The sequence below is a fragment of the Lissotriton vulgaris genome, chromosome 1_1 (assembly GCF_964263255.1).
Source record: "Lissotriton vulgaris chromosome 1_1, aLisVul1.2, whole genome shotgun sequence".
In the NCBI taxonomy this organism is placed as follows: domain Eukaryota; kingdom Metazoa; phylum Chordata; class Amphibia; order Caudata; family Salamandridae; genus Lissotriton; species Lissotriton vulgaris.
Window position 1 is genome coordinate 558,005,096 of NC_141685.1, and position 20,345 is coordinate 558,025,440.

Genomic DNA, 20,345 nt, shown 5'->3' on the forward strand with positions numbered 1-20,345 from the left:
TCCTGATGAAGTGCAATTGTATCTACTGGTGGCAACTATTGGTACATTGTTAACAGTCTCATTAGGAAAAAATGATACAACATAAACATATCTTATACCTACAGCAAAACAAGTTATATTTACTATGCTATCTAAGTTATCCTATAAATCTACTAAATATGCACTGTCTGTACAAAGTGTGTTTCCACACTTGAATGACTTTCCGTCCTTTGCCCCTTCTTTTATTTTAACTACTTGGAAATGGTTCATAAAAAATTGTTTTCGTCTTGTGTGCTAAACCCAGAATTGTTTTCTGTAACACTGTTATGGTCACCTCAAGTAATCCCTGAATTCATGTGTAAATCATCCCTATCTATAGGTTTACAGTCGTTGTTTGGATTTTCCTGATCATCCTTGCCTCCTCTAGTGTCAGATAAGATAACTCCCAGTATTTCTGAATTTTCTTCTTCCTTGACCACCTCTCGTACAGTCACTCTCAGACTTTCCTGGTTATCTGCTTCCTCTTGAATATCAGGAAGTGCCATATATGTCCATTCCAGTGACTTGTACTTCAGATTTGGTCTCTGTGTCTGTTGTCTTAGTTCAGTAGTACTTTCTAAATCGTTGTCAGGTGAAAAATCATTAAGTCTTACACCATGCTGTACACTCTCACAGTCTGTTGGTCTTAAATCACCAGTTTTACAGTCTGTTCCTCTTGTGCTAGCAGCTTCTGGTTGCTGAGCACCCGATTCTGAACATGTATCCAAAATCTGCAGTACATTTCTCAGTGGCCTGTCTTGTTGACTAGGTATATGTGTTTTTCTCATTGCTTGTCCCATTAGTATCTTGTAAGGATTTAAATCTGTCCTTCTATGATTTGTATTTTTCATGGTCACTAGAACTAGGGGCAAAACATCCAGACATTTCAAGACAGTGGAATCACACATTTTTGCTAATTTGATCTTCATTGTGCCAATCACCTGTTCACCAACTCCAGAAGATTCTGGACAATAGGCAGAATACAGTTTCTTTTTAGTGCTCAGTATTTCACAAATCAGACTGATAACTTTGTTGGCAAGATCATTTCCCTATCTGAGTGTACCTGTCCATGATACATGTGTGCAAAATGGGCAAACATACTATTAGGCATAACAGCTCTTTCATCTTGGTAGGCCGAAACATCATTCTTTTTCTTTTGTGTGCAACCTTCTCCTACCCATGTTTCCTTTTCCTCATCTCTTGCCTGATCCTGCAACTGCCTCACTTCTTCCCATGTTTCTACTGTGTTAGTAAGCATGTGATATTGGGAAAAAGTGTCTTTCTTCGCCGATGTCTGATTCAAACAACAATCTTGTTTTCTGCAATATTTTGCCAATTCATTTGCTAACCAATTCCCTCTGGTAATGAAGTCAGTTTCACATTTGTGAGCAGCAGGAACTACTAATGATCCCCTATTAGCTATTCGTTTTTTCTTCTTTCTCCACCTGCTCTTCTATTTTTCAACTTTCTTTTTCTCAGCAATTCTTTAATTTCAGCTCTTCTTACAGGGTTGTTTACATTTTCTATGCCTTTCTTTGTGAAGTCTGATCTAATGGTTTTTGAAAATCTCTATATTTGGAGATATTCACTCCTGTCTAGCTGGCATCTTCTTCCACTTTTTCCTGCAAATCCTTACTTTTCCAGGTAATGTTTTTACTCATAAAGTGTATCTTTTCCATCCTGGTAACATTTTAATCTGTTCATACTTACCTTTCCAGAACTTAATTCTTCCATGTCTACCTTTAATTCCGCAATGTCTCTCTGTTGGCGTTCTGCATCTTTTCTATAGCCACTTTGTACCCACTCTCCCAATTCCTTATTTTTCAAACCCAAAGAGGCTTAATTTACTCTTTCTCTAGGTTTCGTTCCCTGCAACCATCCAGTCTGTTTTTCAGCTAGCATCTCAGTTCCATTTGCGTAAGTCAGAGTTTTTGTCAGATCTGTCGTTGTATCTAATTGGTACACACTAGGCAGTTTATTCCTGACACTTTCAGATAATAACTCTCTTTTAAGATCTGGTTTTGCCTCATTTAACGGTATGGTCAGTGAATGTTCTTTCTCTTCCTCACTTCTGCAAACAGAAATTTCAGAATCTATATTCATTGGGACTGTTAAAGCCTCTATATTCATAGGTAGTTATTTAAAATTTTCAGACAATTCTCGTGTTTTGACTAGTAATTCAATTTTTTCTTCTTCATGATTTGACTTTTTTATCACTTGTCTTTCTTGCCAAATACTTGTACTACTCATTGGAAGGAGTTCTTGCTTCATTACTGTACTATTAATTTGAACAGGTTCCTGTATATTTATTGCATTAATCCCTAAGGGGACTGGAACAGTTTGGAAAACTTCTGTAGTTACTGCTTTCGATGCCTTTGGCACCACTGTTGCAAACTCCCCTTGATATGGAGATGATCTGTTATTCAGAATGCCATCTAGCAATTCATCTTTTGTGTCACTGTATCTACAGCCTAAAATTTGAACATGTTTCTCTTCCTCTTTATTTTTATCTCCTGTGGATCCTCCTATACTCTTGACAAGAAATAAATCATTTAGTACATCTACCTGTTCCCATCTACATATTGTGTCCTCAATATTCTCATTCCGATATTTATCCAAACCAAAAACATAACCTCTTCCTTATCTGTGTTGTGCTTTCTCATATGCCTCATCTTGCCAATCCATTAATGCTTCATATTGTCTATATCTATGTTTAGGCTTAAGTTTCATCATTGTTTCACTCAAATGCTGCAAAACCTTCATGTTAAAGGAACCTTCTGGAGGAAATGCAAGCTCACCATCACCTTTCGTATATTGCACCCAATTCTCAACCCAAAGCAAGTGTGCCAGCCATACTTCATTACCATATGAGATATAGGCGTTCTTAGGGAAGGGACTAGTTTCCACTCCTGTTTTACTACAGGCTTGTCTTTCACAAACAATCTTTTTACCTTTCCAAACAGTGAAACGTTCTTCTCTTTACCAATATAATAAATTTTTCCGTTAATTTCCTGTCTTTCAAAAGATTGAGCACTCTTCTGTTGCTGCTCCGTAACACCAGCCTATTGAAGGACTGGGTTCTTTAAGACCCAGCGGTGCCAGGGGACAACACCTGAAACCTTCGTGGGTTACCCGTTCCGGCGTACGAATGACAGAGACACGGGACACTTCCTTCGGCGTCAAAGATTCAAGGTTTATTTACTGCAGGGAACACAGAAGTCACGACAAGTACAACACGTGCAACTTGGGGAGACTGCTTCAAATTGGTTCTGTGGATCGCTCCTTTTATACAGAATTTACCCATAGGACAACATGATACACAAAGGTTTACAACCCAGTTCCCACAATTATCCCCCAGAGGGGTCGCTTTGGTCATTTTGATACACACAAGGTCCGGGACATAAGTGCGGAAACATTTGGCGGTTCCCAACTGTAAAAACCCATCTTCCCAGCATTAGGGCATTCCAATCGGCAGTAAAACAGATCGAAATAGGAACAAAGACAGGTGCAGAGGAAGATGGAGACAGTGGGGAGATCAGAAAAGGGTGTAAAAGGGGAGGTATCGGGAAACACGAGATACAGGCATCAAAGGGACGTGCCTAATGAGATGCACGGCTGAGACAATAAACCGGTATGGCGAGATGAGCCTCGAGCGGGGCCATCTGCCTTACAGTATCATCCCCCTCATCATAAAGACACTTACAAAGAACATGTGTCTTCCACAAATATCTTGGGAGTCCCAGGGTTGCGAAGCGGACAGCGTCCGTTCGCTGGCTACTTGAGGGCAACAGACAAAATGGATGCCGTATCTAAGATGGAACCCGCGGGTACAGATGAAAAACCCACATAACAAACGAACGGTTTAAGTTAGCGCAGCGAAACTGCGCACACTTACTAAACTCGTCATTTGCAGTTCATAGATACCAGACTCGACCATATTCGTGCGAGTCGAAAACACCACTTACAATTGTCACGGAACCTCAGACGCTCCTTTTGCCCTCATGTAGGCAAGCACTAGTCGGAATCATATTCGATATTCATCAGACCCTCGAGATGTTGCTGTAGCATAGCTCTGTCCAACCGAGTCCCCTTGGTAACAGGTGGCTGTCTCATACATGTTGTAGCACAGAGGCCACATAAGGCAGGACCGCACTGCACACAAAGGCAACACGTGAACAGGAACGCCACAACGACTCCGATGATCATCAGAATTTCTCAACCCCAAGTCGACATCAGGCCCCAAAACCATCCAAGTAACGTCCAATCCCCTACATCCACGTGTATGGATTCGGAGATCTTATGCAACTTCGAGATGGCTTGATAGACAGTCGGAGCGTTATCAGGAATGAAAACACAGCAGCTCGAATGGATCACCTTACATACCCCACCTCGATCTGCTAAGATCACGTCTAAAACCATACGGTTTTGTAACGTCATAAGTCTATCCGCCTGAAGTTCAGTGGTGATATTACCAAGGGCACTGGCAGTAATATTAGCTGTCGATTCTACCACTCGAGTCAACTGTCTTAGGTTCCTACTATTAACCATAGGTCCCCAAAACGGGAGGAAACCCTTGAAAAAGTCTCCTGCCTCTTGACCGGCAGTATCCTCTTCGCTAATTACGCCTCTCACAACTCTAGTTTTGTGATAATCTGCATCTACAGTAAACGTCGGAGGCAACAAGTTTGCGATAAAACATGAGCCCATGAAGTCAGAGGGCAACCATGCATACGCACGATCATGACAGATAAAGTATGTACCCTTGGCAGCCAAAAACACAGGGGACGAGACCATCGGCAGAATGTAATTTTCAGTGCAAGCACTCTCTCCAAGTCGGGCTTTCGATCTACGGCCACGACCTATTAGACAAAAATTACCAATGTGGGGTACGACCCATATCGGAGGCGAGCTTTTAAGCTGTTTTTCACTAGTGAACACACTATATTCGCCTCTACTTAGGACCCTATAGGCTTGTACCTCTTCTTCAGGGATAAGCGAGGGATCATAGATATCGCTATCTAAGTCTTCAATTGCTATAGACAAAGGTTTTTGGTACGAGGTAGGACCAGAGTAGGGGGAACGTGGTTCTCGAATGGGGTGGAAACCCAGTGCGCTTCGAAACATTGTTTGGAATGCTCGAGCAGACCCTTGGGAACTATACGGTAACACCAGATATGGAATTCCCTTATCCGTAGTATGTGGCATCAACCCACACACCCAACAATTAGTAGTGTTAACCACTAACTGATGCTGATGAAGGAGCTGAATAAAGGAATTGTTGCGGAATTCTGCACGTCTAGCCTGCTCGTGTTCAGGTAAGATATGAAAAGAATGAGGAGATGCAGTGGAGGTAAGTTTAGGGTCAGGGGTAGGAGTAGGTGTAGCAGAAGGTAAGAAGTAAAACATCGTGTAATACACCCCACCCGCCAATAATGCAGAAACAGTCAAAAACAATACGAATATTTGGAATTTAAAACATTTGGTACGACTGAGTTGCTGCAGCTTGGATCTTTGTGCTTGAGCTCCTTCCAAATCCGTCAGCTTCGAAAATGCCATTCCCTACGACCGTCCGCAACGTTTCTTGACGCACTTCGTTCTGTGTAGCAGTAGTCAATCCCTAGGAGTTCCCAGGAACCGACGGTCTTTAACCTAGTGTCAAGACCTACTAACCAGAAGGAAGTACGCGCGCGGCCCTACGGTCTTTATTTCACAAATATATATATGCGAAAACAACGTTTCTCAGCTGTGGAAGCAAAAAGTATAAAGAACGAAGCTCAATGAATATATACAAAAATAATCACAATGATATGAATGTTCAAACGGATCGTGGAAAACGGGATAATGCACTTGTCAAGGGACAGAACAGGATCTTTTATTAGTCTCTGGTGCTGGATCGCAAAAAGTATCGGGTTTTCCCAGGACGTGTCTGTTCGTCAAACAAAGGATCCGTTGAAGGGACAACGTCCTGTTGATCAGCTGACTGTTCTGGTCTTGAGTCTTTTGCTGACAAATGTTCAACAGTGTCTTTCTGCTGCACTGAGGATTCTCCGACAGGTTGTGCGTCGCTGAAAGGTACAAACGCCGGCAACCCTTCAGTTTCAGTTGATGCAATGCCTTTCCTCACCCACGAGTCTGCTGGCAACGGGATAGGGACTTTCTTGGTATGGGTGGCATGCACCCAATTCTTCCGCCCCTCAAGGCGAACTGCAGTTCTCGTGGCAAGGAGGACCTGGTAGGGTCCAGTGAACCTGGGATCCAAATTGTTCTTGCGCGAGAATTTGCGCGTCACCACCCAATCTCCGGGCTGGAGCTGGTGGCCTGGACCCTCCGTCTGCGTCGGCAATGCTTCGTGAACCTGTTGGTGAATTAACCTCAGTTTAGCAGTCAAGTCATGAAGATAATCGATCAACATTGGATACTCAAGATCACAAAAAGCACCCAGTCTAGGGACCCCCCAAACATTGGCAGGACGACCGAACACTATTTCATAGGGACTGAGCCCTACTCGGGAGTGTACAGTTGCCCTTGTTGACAGTAATGCTAAGGGTAAAGCGTCAGGCCACGAGAGACCGGTCGTAGCCTGAATCTTTGCTAGTTTTAGTTTAAGGGTGCCATTGTACCCTTCAACCAAACCAGCTGACTGGGGATGATTGGCGCTATGGAATTTCTGATTAATTCCAAGGCCCTTACACACACTCTTCATCACACTCCCCACAAACTCACTTCCGTTATCTGACCACACAATTCTAGGCATTCCATACCGAGGAAAGTATTCCTTCAGTAGGATTTTCGCAGTGGACAAAGCAGTATTGTCTTTGAGAGGGTAGGCCTCGATCCATCGGGAGAATGCGCAAACCACAACTAAAACGTATTTCAGGTTATTGCATCGCTCCATATGGATGAAGTCCAATTGGATCACCTCAAAGGGACATGAAGGGGGAGCAAAACTACCAGGAGGAGTTGGGGTTCCCTTACCAGGATTGTACAATATACATACCATACTATTCTTGACCAATCGTTCAGCACATTTCGTAATACCATCATTCTTCCACACAGGAGACAGCAATTTACAAATGCCTTTCGCGCTAATATGTGCTAACCCATGCGCCATAGTCACAACAGCCAGCACATACGCATCAGGCAACATCCATCTTTTCTGATCCGATAAGTCAATCCAACAACCATTCGCATCCAACTTTCCCGTACTTTCTTTCCACTTCATCTTTTCAGTCTCGGTGGCCTCATTCTGAATTGCTTTCACACTCTCGATAGTGTCCTCACACATACTCGATTCTGTAGGCCACCTAACCGAACTCGTCACATACATTCGAATGCTAAGGTTCCGGGCAGTCTCCTTAGCAGTCTCATCCGCAAACGCATTACCACGACCCACATCATCCGTCACCTTACGATGCGCACTACATTTGACAATCGCCACTTGCTTAGGCAACGTAAGTGCATCCAAAAGATCATTCACAAGCTGGCCATGCTGAATCTTCGTACCATGCGATGTTAGAAAACCTCTCTCTCTCCACAACCGTCCAAAACTATGTGCGACGCCAAAGGCATATTGGCTGTCGGTAAACACATTCACACGTTTCCCTTTCGCTAACACACACGCTCTAGTGAGAGCGATCAGCTCTGCGGCTTGGGCAGAATTCTGATTTAATCTCGCAGTCTCAACAACAGTATTCAATGTTACAACAGCATAAGCAGTAGTCACATCGCCATTCGGCAACTTAAAACATGAACCATCCACATACAGTGTTCCATCTGGGTCATCCAATGGGGTGTTTTTAAGGTCCACTCGACCTTTTGTTTCCTCCTCTGTCCTCAAATAACAGTCGTGTTCTGTTATTTCATCTGACTCTGAGCTAATTGGTAACAAAGTTGCCGGGTTCAGAACATTACAACGTTTTATTTGAATGTGGCTTGCCAACAGCGTCAACTCGTACCCAGACAACCTCGCACTCGTTAAGTGCTGAGTTTTCGTACGATTCAAAAGAGTATCGACTGCATGCGGAACCATCACCGTAAGCATATTATCCATGACCAATCCTGCTGATTGTCGGATGGAGACCGCAGCTGCCGCCGTTGCTCGTAAACAACTCGGCAATGCTCTAGCTACCGGGTCCAAGGTCGAGGAAAAATATGCACATGGACGTTGCTTACCACCAAAAGGTTGCGTTAAGACACTCAACGCACAACCTTCTCTCTCGTGAACATATAATGTAAACGGCTTGCTATAGTCAGGAGTACCTAACACCGGAGCCGAACACAATGAATCACGTAATTCAGAAAAACTTTTCTGACATTCTTCCGTCCATGGTAAAGGAGTTGAAACATCCTTGCACGTAAGAGCTACCAATGGTTTCGCTAGCAATGAAAAATTAGGAATCCATTGCCTGCAGTACGACGTAATACCTAAAAAGGCACGCACATCTCTTTGGGTTGTTGGCACAGCCATTCGCGCAATTGCTGCAATTCTCTCTGGGGTCAACCGTCTTCCCTCCTTTGACAATAAGTGACCTAGATACGTTACTTCTTGACAACAATATTGGAATTTAGAAAGTGACACCTTGTGATTTAATTCGCAGAGATGCCGCAGTAGCGACACCGTAGCAATTTTGCAAATGTCCTGAGTATCTGCAGCCACCAATAGGTCATCGACGTACTGGATTAAGGCCGCACCAGCCGGCAACTTGAATGCATCCAGTTGACCCTTCAAGGCTTGACTGTAAATCGATGGACTTTCACAGTAGCCCTGAGGAGCGCGTTTAAACCGGAAGCTGCGTCCACCAAGAGAGAAACCGAAAAGGTCTCTGCTCTCCTCTGCAATCGGGATGCTGAAGAACGCATTCTTCAAACCAATCACCGAAAACCATGATGCAGAAGCTGGAATCAGAGTCAGTAGTGCCGTGATGTCAGGCACAACGGGGAATTGAGGAATCACAATTTTATTTACCTCCCGTAAATCGATAACAAAACGATAAACAGGTGGTTTCGAAGGATCAGTACGTTTTAGAATGGGCAGTACAGGGCTGTTGCACACGTTTCCCCGTGTTTCCTCAATAACGTCTTTCTCGATCAAATCATAGATGATCGCTAACAATGCTCGTTCACCATCAAGAGAGATACGATACTGGGGAATACGTGGCAATCGCACATTTGATTTCAACTGGACAACATAAGGGGAGATGTCAAGCAGGCCCACATCATTGGGACCTGTTGCCCACAAAGATGCAGGAAGAGAACTCAATTCCGGTGGAAGCTTATCGAGAGACAAATACATAGGAGAGACAACCCTCTCTCCCAACGTGAGCTTTACACCCGCAGGGGAACAATACAAAGTTGCATACAAACGTTTAAGCAAATCCAGACCCAAAAGATTTTCACCACAACCCGTGGTCAAAATCAACGGAGCTTCTAGTTCACAAGGCCCAATTGTAAGGGGCAAAGGGCGCGAAACTGGATTGCTAACGGGGGCGCCAGAAAATCCAACGGAAACATTTGTTAAGCCAGACAAAGGTGCGCCAGGGAGTTTCGAATGCTTTATGGAACTTTTCGCTGCACCAGTGTCCAACAGAAAAGGCTCAACGACGCCCGATGTAGCAACTGCGACGTAAGGCCCTCTCTGATCAACCGGAACTGATACTACTCCCTCTCCTTGTCTTCGGCTGTCCTAGTAATTACTGTCGTCAGTTCCCTGATCGACGTAATAATCGTCTACATTGTATTGCGCAGATCGTCCTTGCGATGATCCACGTTGATCAAAACAATTATCGGAATTTGATGAGTTATCTGAACGATCATTCTGAGCACCACGACCTCTACCACGTGGAGCCTGCTGCGAACCACCACGACCTCCTCTAGATGAATTACCACTATTACGTTCATTTAGAACAGGACAATTGAATTTGATATGTCCCTCCTGTCTACAATAAGCACATTGATTGTACCCTAACGAGGATCTTTGGGAAGAGGAGTCATTGCGAGATTGTGATCGGTTCGATTGCGGCTGCGATCTATTTTGTTGCGAAGCATTCTGATTCGAACGTGGAGGATACGCTTGTTGAAGCAACACTTTCGTTTTAAGCTCTTTCGTCTTTTTATCAGCACGATCGTTTTCTTCTTTCTCTCTATTCTCATAGTATTGTGCCGTGGCCAATATCTGAGCTGAAGTAGAAACGGCCCACGCACTTTCTGAATTCTTCAATTTATTGCTCAAATCGGGCAATAAGTTCGAAACAAATTTATCCACGAACAACCTTTGACCACCCTCAGTGCTCATATCCTGACCACTATGATCAATGAATGCCTCCTCAAACCTCGTAAAGAAGTCGGAGACACTCTCGTCCTTTTTCTGTTTACAAGCTGACAATTTGTCCCAATTGACCCTCATAGCTGGCATAAGAGTTTTCATTAACGTTATTATTCTTTGAGGGAGGTCAGTAATGAGTTGTTCAGGCTTAGCCCCACCGACTTGTCGCGTATCGGCCGCAACAATGGCAGCCCAAGCACCACCTAATTCATTCGGATGGTTTTCCTGACGAATCTTAGCCCATACCGGTTGCGGTACAACATTACCAAACAGCATGTCAATATCGGCAAGATTCATTACCGTAGCGTCTACGAGCTGCGATAATTCCTTATAATACCCCGCAGGATTTTTGCGAGGGTCAGGCAAGGATTGTTTCACCTGTAACACTTCTGAGCGTTTCCATGGGAGATGTATCCACACTCTCTGGAAATGTGCCAACGTCAGAGGTTGAGCATTAGGATCAGCTGGCATCCATACTGGTGGAACTTCGCGCATAGGAAATTGACCAGACTCATCTGGCTGTCTTTCAATATCCTCAACAAACAAGGCTTGAGGTATAGGAGTGGGACGAAAAGATAGCAACCGTTCAACAGCACGTCGAACATTGGTATCCACTATCAGTCCAGTCGAGAACTGAAGCTGTAAATCAGACAAAGCGGTCAGCACCTCGTCAGGCGCATCAGCTGAGATCTGATCACGCAGTACCTTGCACATTTCTTCAAACACATATCTTTGTGTAGGTATATTGAATTGACAAAACGTATCAAGTACAATACGCGGTGGATTTCTAAGTGGATGCGTCATCCAACCCATCGCCATATTGTATAGTGAAGCGCGTTCCCTGTTACCAGGAAGCTGACTACGTCTCTGAGGACCATCTGAACCAGCGGACCCAAGAACAGGTCCGAGCGAATGAAAGAAGCTAGCCGCAAGAGGAGAATTACGACTACGAGTAGAGGGAGAAGTATAAGACACAGGACTAACAAGTGAAGGAGTAGAAACAGAAGCAACAGCAGGAGTTAACAGAGCAGGAGCAGTAGCGGGAGCAGGAGTGTGTGGAAGCGGAGGAGCAGTAGGGACAGCAACAGGCAAAGGAGCAGGAACAGTCGGAAGAACGGGTGCAGGTTGAGGAACAGGCAAAGGAAGAATAGGTACAGGAACAGGTACAGGGGGAATCACAGGAGCTGCGACACCCTGCACATATGGAGGTGGCGATTTCATAAGATAGGACATTAAAGGATCCTCAACTGCTTCTTCCTTCCTTTCCGACTCCGTAGGCAAAGTAGGATAACATTTATCTATGGTCATACGCTGCAATCTATCAAACACTTCCTTTTCCTTGACCTCCTTATCATGCTGAAGCTGCTCTGCTTTCTTTACGATAGTAGCAACATTATCTCTCTGGTTTCGTTTAGTCTGTCTGATTTCTTTCTGTCGGGCTTCTTTACGCCACAACCGAAAGGCATCAAACATGGCCGGCCTTGACTTTTTCTCGAACAATTTAGCCTCTAGGTTATCTAGAATCGGGGTCTCAAAGCTACCATGAGGTGGCCAACTAAGGACACCATCCTTCTTTGTGTAGCGAATCCAATAATCATTAAAGGTAATCGGGCCTAGCCCATGTTTACTGTACAGTTCATAAGTCGGAGTTCCAACCGGAGGTATCGGACACGAGTCCTCCAGTCGGGAATCCGCACCACAAGGTCTGAAACAACTAAACAAAGTACTACGACCAGGCATCTTGCACACTAGCCGAGTTTCACAAACTTCAAGGGTTACGGGATTTACCAAGTCCCAGCAAAGAGCAAAAACCCTCGGTTTTTGGCAGCTGCAGTCGTCAAATAACACAACAAAGTACGCTAGCAAAGTGTCACCGACAAAAACACTCACACAGCGTCAACAATAAAAACACTCGCTAAAGTGTCAACAACCAAGGACTCTGGGAGCGACCCACAAATACTTAACTCAAAGATCGATGGCGTCACCAGGAAGGCCCGTCAATCGTCTCGCTATACCAAGGTCTACGCCAGGCGCCAAAACAGGTCTACAGTCAGGGCAGCAGTCCGTCGCAGCCGTCAGGAGGCGGGAATCTTCGCGGGAAAAGTCTTCGGGCCACTTATTTCGACAACAGGATCGATGAAGCGGAGTGCACCTTCCCTCGGAGATTTCACACGAAGTTCCTCACGATCGTCGGGCTTGGACCGGTACCACTGATGCAGCCCCACGTTGGGCGCCAACTGAAGGACTGGGTTCTTTAAGACCCAGCGGTGCCAGGGGACAACACCTGAAACCTTCGTGGGTTACCCGTTCCGGCGTACGAATGACAGAGACACGGGACACTTCCTTCGGCGTCAAAGATTCAAGGTTTATTTACTGCAGGGAACACAGAAGTCACGACAAGTACAACACGTGCAACTTGGGGAGACTGCTTCAAATTGGTTCTGTGGATCGCTCCTTTTATACAGAATTTACCCATAGGACAACATGATACACAAAGGTTTACAACCCAGTTCCCACAATTATCCCCCAGAGGGGTCGCTTTGGTCATTTTGATACACACAAGGTCCGGGACATAAGTGCGGAAACATTTGGCGGTTCCCAACTGTAAAAACCCATCTTCCCAGCATTAGGGCATTCCAATCGGCAGTAAAACAGATCGAAATAGGAACAAAGACAGGTGCAGAGGAAGATGGAGACAGTGGGGAGATCAGAAAAGGGTGTAAAAGGGGAGGTATCGGGAAGCACGAGATACAGGCATCAAAGGGACGTGCCTAATGAGATGCACGGCTGAGACAATAAACCGGTATGGCGAGATGAGCCTCGAGCGGGGCCATCTGCCTTACAGTATCATCCCCCTCATCATAAAGACACTTACAAAGAACATGTGTCTTCCACAAATATCTTGGGAGTCCCAGGGTTGCGAAGCGGACAGCGTCCGTTCGCTGGCTACTTGAGGGCAAGAGACAAAATGGATGCCGTATCTAAGATGGAACCCGCGGGTACAGATGAAAAACCCACATAACAAACGAACGGTTTAAGTTAGCGCAGCGAAACTGCGCACACTTACTAAACTCGTCATTTGCGGTTCATAGATACCAGACTCGACCATATTCGTGCGAGTCGAAAACACCACTTACAATTGTCACGGAACCTCACTATCACAGCACAGTTTACACTAGAGTACGAATTAGAACAAGATTTGTCTTCTTAGTGCTTAGCTAATAGTTTCGCTGCTTTACTGATGCACCAATCAGCCCTTACCCTGTCTTGGTCTCGATGACCAATCCCTGCGCGACACTTTTGACATCAGCTCTGCTCCGGCTTCTGCAGCTTCTGCTGACCCCTCCTTTACAAGGTTTATTGAGAAGCCGTATTTACAAGATATACAACTGAATCGGTTAGTAACTTACACAAAACAACTCCATTCGTCTGTTTCGCTAAACAAAGTGATAGAATGTCTTTTTCAATCACACAAGTATTCTGTATTTCCAGTAGACAGAGCTTACCTCTTCTCTACCACAGAATTTTAGACTCTCCGATAATGTAGCACCACTTCCTCTACTTTACCCTTCTCTCAAGCTCGGGTTAAGCTCTATTACTCACCCAGCAGTAAGTTTTAAATCAGGATACACAATGATCCCTGTACTTGAAGGCTAAGATTATATAGACTGTCCTCGCTATGCATTTATCCTTTCACACATAAAGGTCCCTAAACTTGTGATGTACGACAACACCACTGTGATATACGACGAAACCACTGTAATATAAGACGATATTACCTTTTGAAACAGACTATGCGATGTGCGACTTCACTTGCCACACTTCTTCTGCCTGCAGACAGAGTGACTAGCTTCCCACACTATCCGGAAGGCTTTTCAGGACTACATATAACGTAATACATACTCAACAGATGTTAGTCATAAATTCTGTACATCAAACTCTATATACATTAACCTTTGAATATAGGGGTTTTATATACACTAAGGGGCCGATTATGATGGCGGACGGACTTGCGTCCGTCCGCCACCACTGAGTGTGAGGGACCGTCCGCATGGGCAGCGGCGGTCCCTCCATGACAATTAGGATGTGACCGCCACCCTGGCGGTCACATCCTGTATTTTTTACATTGCAGCGGGTGCTGCTTGAAGCGGCACCCGCCGCAATGTAAAAAATAACAACAGTGCATTTGCATGCACGAAGCGGCAGGCACCTCGCGGGGCCTGCCGCTTCGTGCACGCAAATGAAGGGGGGTACCATAGGTACCCCCCCATGTGCACCCCCCACCCCCCCTTCACCTAGGGGGCCCGCAACGGGCCCCCGCAGTGATGGACCGTATGCTTTTCCACGGCGGAAAAGCCGCCGTGGAAAAGCATAGTATTTCAGACATCCTAATATGCCTGGCGGTGTCTGATAGACACCGCCGGACATGTTAGTGCTTTTCCGCCGCGGTCGGAAGGCGACTGCAGCGGAATAGCTGCGGACATAAAAGCAGACCCACCAGCCATCCTAATTTGGCGGTGGGTCTGTGGAGGCTCCGCAGCGGGGTTCCCGCATCCTCCGGGCCGGCGGTGGCTTCCGCCGGCCCGGAGGATGCGGGAACTCCGCAATCATAATTAGCCCCTATGCTAGTAAAAATAACCATTACTAATCACCAAAGTAGTCAATAATAATAATTAATCTCCTACCAAGTAATCTGATGCAGCGCTCACCCAGAAATATCACCAAACCAGTACCGAAGTACAACACACCTAGTCATACACACAACACTTTACCCCAGTCCCTTGCAAATATATATATATAAACAAAAATGGATTGAGTGTATTCTCTCCTACGACAGGATACCTTTAAGCACATATTTTTAACACTAACATTTATTGTCATCAATAATTCTACTAACTAATCTAAGCATCAATATACCCCGCCAATTAGGTCGATCGACTAATTAGTTGAGTACGTTGATGGTGATTGTCAAGACCAGCTTAACCTCACTACAACAATACATTGATTTGCATAATGAATTGACTCAGAAAAATCAAGAACACCTGAAATCATTTAAAAGATTTTATAAAATTAATTTTCATAAAAGAAAATTTGCATTTATTCTGTCATTGTTAATTCTCACTGAGCATTGCTATTTATTCAAGAAATAAATCAAGAAAAACTGTTATTAGAATCATGAAGAGAAAATTCAAGTTCACGTTAAATCCATTATTCTCTGAAATAAAAACATCAATTAATCTTTGGTCATGTACCTGAAAGAGAATTCTTCATGAAAAGATCAGAGAACCATAGTTAAAAAACACATGCATTTAATTCTTAAGATTTCTACACTAAAACCTTCCTACGCAGCACTAAACCCCAACTATACTTACTAACCCAAGCCTCCTCGGACGCAACTCTTTCCCAGGCCTAGTGTCCCGCAATGATCTCCAACCTACAGGGGTTATCAGTGAGCCTTCTGGCATAGTTTCAGGCTCCCAGCATCTCTGCAAACAGCTGCAGTGTAATCAGCTTCTCTCTGCGATCAGCTTCTGTGACAATAAACCCCAATTTTGGTCTGATATTTATACTGTATTTGCTGGCTCTCTACCCTCAAATGTTTTAAGTCTTGCCGTTTCCCTTTCTCTGATTGGTCATGACATTGCAGTTCTTAGCTCTCAGGATGTCCATTAATTGACAATGTAAATTTTAACTTTCAGGATGTCCATGAATAGCTTCCTGATTAAAAGACTAACAGATGCAAATTTGACTGTCCATGCATTTTTCAACTTCCAGGATGTCCATGAACAACTTTGTTTGACAAACTGATAAATACAAGTTCGACTGTTCCTGTTCATCATCAGGCCTTTAAATGTTCATTTTCAGTGATTCAGCTGTTTCCACATGGTCATTTTTGGAAGGCATTTGACTTTTCTCCTTGGCAGACATTCAGCTGTTCTCGTGTTTATCATTTTGGCCCACAGCCACTCACCAGCGTTCATTTTAAATGGCCTAGAATATAGTCAACTGAAGTTCCAAAGTTTTCAGTGAAGCTCAGAGCATGGACGAGCTTCTCTCAGCAAAATGATGTAAGCTTTTTCTACTCCGCAGAACTGGGAAAAGGGAAGCCATTTTGGAATTGTCAACCAGCAAAAACTAAGATAAACACAAAAAGAAAATGTAAATACACAGAATATAAGTGTTTTCTGTCCCCCCCACCCACCAGTGCTAATATTTATCCTTTAAAACTGTTATCTAGCAGAAAAGCATCACACTGCAAGCCATTAAAAAATGAAGCAGAAAGGCAGCATGCAGTGCACAATGTACATTACAACATAAACATGCATTATTATACCACTTAAATTCACAAAATAAATTAAACATGCGTTTTACATCACTAATTAATATGTTAATCAAACCTGTTAGTGCAAAGCATTTCCCACATGTAATGTGTGTGTTTTTATTAATACACAGCAATCAAAATTAATATATTACTTTGTTATGGGGTGATTGATCTGAATAGGGTACACACAAAATCTTCTGTACCTCCCTCTATAAAGGCCTATTACAGGGGTTGCAAACAGAAGTCTGTCAAGTTAATAGTCATTATGCAAGTCATTCTGCAACCTCCTGCAACTGTAGTTTTTGTGACAAGGCTTATTATTTCCTAGGCCACGTTGTAAAATCAGAGGCAATTTACAATAGTCTCTGCACAATTTCTGACTCTGATTTGCACCTAAAATGAGCCTGCATGACATACATAGCCATCCACCTCAACACTCCTTGCTATCTGGCTCAGAAGCTGGTTCTATCTGGGGGAACAGATCTTCTCATAGTACAAGCTCCCTTCTAGTGAAACATCAAAAATTTAACAAAAAGAAAGCTTACAAGAGAACTGTCTCAAGATTGCCCCAAAAATATGAAACTCTCTCCCCACCGAGACCAGGACCAACCCTTCATTCACTTGTTCAAAAAAAGAAGTACAAATGAGATTACTGATTAAACTTCACCTTAGCTGATGCGACTATCCATCCCACTTTGAATTCATGTTGTGTTGTTAACCTATGTCTCGTGTAGCATTTTGACATGCTTTATGTTTTGTTCTATAGCAGTTAGTGCATCACTCTGTGATTCTACATCTTTCTCCTTGTACATTTAGTGCTATTGTTATGTTGTACAGTGCTTTGATACCAAAATGTTGGTCTTGTTCACAATATATAAAACTTCATGAATATATATATTTTTTAATTGCGACTTGCCTCTTATATGCATATGCGGAAGAAGGAAACACTCAATAGAACATGGAATAAAAAATAGACAAATCATACAGCAAAAGAAAACTTCCTATCAAAGCTAAATCCATCCAAACCATCTTTGCTTGACCACACCTACTCAAGCAAACAATCTCTCCAATCAAGGGTACCAATATCAGTGAGCAGGTACCTACAGTTGGGCATACAATTCCCACTTAAGGAGACTCAAGTAAACGAGAAAAACTGATGGAAATATATCCTTCATGAGGGCTTATAGTGGAAAAACATTTGTGGTGTTGCTTATGCTTCAATTTAGGTGAAAAAACAGCCTAGCAATTGTCGCTGGACTGTGTCTTGATACAGGGCCAACGTTCATTGGCATGCCTTCAGTCCCTGTGAATCATGGCACAGAAAACATAGAAAGTGATGAAATTGAATGTTTCCAGAGAGGTTCAACTGAGTCTATTTTTTTTTTTACATTATGTGTCCTTCACTGTTGATGAAGACATGGACAGACACATTCAACAGCTTTTTGCCATCCCATTAGCAAGCGGCTTACATGTAGTAGCTGCACTTCTTACAAAAACTGGTAGGCACAGTGATTACACTTCCAATACAATACATATCACCTCTGTGATACTCCTCACTGCCTTACTGTTCCAGTGATTCCCTCGCAATGTAACCCCTTGACGTCTGCAATGCTGTTATATACTACTTTATTCTGGCCATTGGTAGATCATAGCAACCACAGTGCATGTAGCTGATTGAACTCTAGAACCTCTGTCTGTGTGCCATAGTGATTGACCTATGCCTACCCTAATCTTCTCTTCTCCTATACTGGATCCACCCACAGTGCGGCTGTGTCCTCACTTATGTCCTGCTCTGTTCCTACAAGTTCTCCACTAGGGAGGAACCTTTTGAAGTTACTGATTGGTTGATTTGCCTATCCAGACCTAGTTCTTAAGGGGGGGACCTTTCCTTTAATATCTGCCTCTCCACATCCTATCTACTTCCAACATCCAAGTCCTGCATGAATTTCTGCACTTACATTTATACACCCCTTAGTCGCCCATTTCCTGCAGTCGTTGGTCTAGGATGAGAAATGTCTACCTCCAGGAAATGGGCACTCATAATGCAGATGGTGGGTGAGGAACGTGGCTTCATTCACTGCATCAATTATGGTGCCATAACAAAATACCAATTGGTGGCTAGCTGAAAAGATGCTTAAATGTGAATAATTTTGGTAAACACTTATGTTATGTTAGATATTATTTATAAAGTGCATCATTCACCTTACGGTATCTTGGCACGAACAGATTAAGAAATAGCCACTGAGAGGGAAAAAAATCCTGGCAGTTTTATCCAAAGGCGTGCTTGAATAGTCATGCCTTTCTGAATGGAATCAAGTCTGCAATCAGGTAGATCTCAATTGGTAAGGCGTTCTACATCTTGCGGCCATCACAGAAATACTGTGCCCCCCTGTTCTAGTTTTCTTAAATCAAGGCACTACCAGTATATTTATAGATGCCGAGCGAAGAGCCATTTTAGGGGGAACAACTGAGTATTCGATCTTTCAGAAAGCCTGGTGACATCCCTCTAAGGGACTTAAAGACTAAGGGTCAAATTATGATGTCGACACCATTGTGGATATGGGTCCGTCTGACCTCCGGTCTGCGGTCCTGACCGCCTAATTATGAGGCAACCGCACATGGTGCTGTTGCATACTCACATTTCCCTATGGGAGCTTGTATTGTGGCTGTAAACTGGCCATTGCACAAGCTCACATAAGGGAATGGGAGGTTGTGTTCATACCCGCACTGCGTGGCAGACAGCTCAGGGTGCGTGCCACACGGTGCATGGATCAACTAGGGTTCCCCCTCGCCCCCAACTGGAGGCCGCAAACAGAAGGGACCCTTCTAGGGCTCACCAAACTTGCTCTCTGACAGGCTTTCCATGTCAGAAAGCCCGGCATGTAAAGCCTGCCAGAAACCGAGCATCATAATCTGGATGCCGTCCATGTGGATTACGGGCCGGTCTCTGACTGGCTGACGGGCTCCTTGAGCCCAAATGAATCCAGCCAGAATGACTGGCCGGTTTCACTTCCGACTGCCTAAATTGTAATCAGGCGGTCGGAAGTGAAACTGACTATCTCTCTCAGAAAGCCTCCAACCTAAGGTTGGGGGCTTTCCAACCAAGATCGTAATCAGGCCCTTAGCAGTAGATTTTTAAAGTAATTTGCTCTTTACTTTTTATACAGTGCAGGTTCTTTAGATATAGAGTAGAGGTCTTCAAACTGTGGGGATCACCCCCCAGGGGGTCCATGGCTGTGTTCCCAGGAGGGTGCAAATGCCTCTAAGTACTTGTAAATGAAGATGGCCTGGAAGCCTAACTTTGATTATTTGTCACATTTATAGGATATCTTCATTTACATGCAGTTTTTCAAGTGCATAAAAAATGCATGCCAATTGTAATCTTGAACTCTGTGGTGGCGGGTTCAAAGAGGTGGCAAAAACGAATACAATATTCAAAAGTATTTTGTTGTTTTTCACCTTTCGACAACTGCATATAAAACATTTTGTATATGTTAAGTAACAAACAAATGCAAATTAAACTAATGGTGTGAGAGGCACTCTTTTACGTAATGAAATCTCAGTTGGTTAATACAATTATTTCAAATGTATGTCTGTGAGACCATAGAGTCATAGAATTAAATCCTGGCTGGCACCGTTTGGAACAGTGACCTACATATAGTGAAAGAAGCTCCAGCTGGTAAC

The 20,345-nt window shown here is 43.9% G+C and overlaps 1 pseudogene; it reads right to left on the minus strand.

Moving 5' to 3' along the window:
• Positions 1 to 314: 314 nt before the first annotated feature.
• LOC147747484 (uncharacterized) lies at positions 315 to 1,276 on the minus strand (annotated as a pseudogene).
• Between the last annotated feature and the right edge of the window lie 19,069 nt (positions 1,277 to 20,345).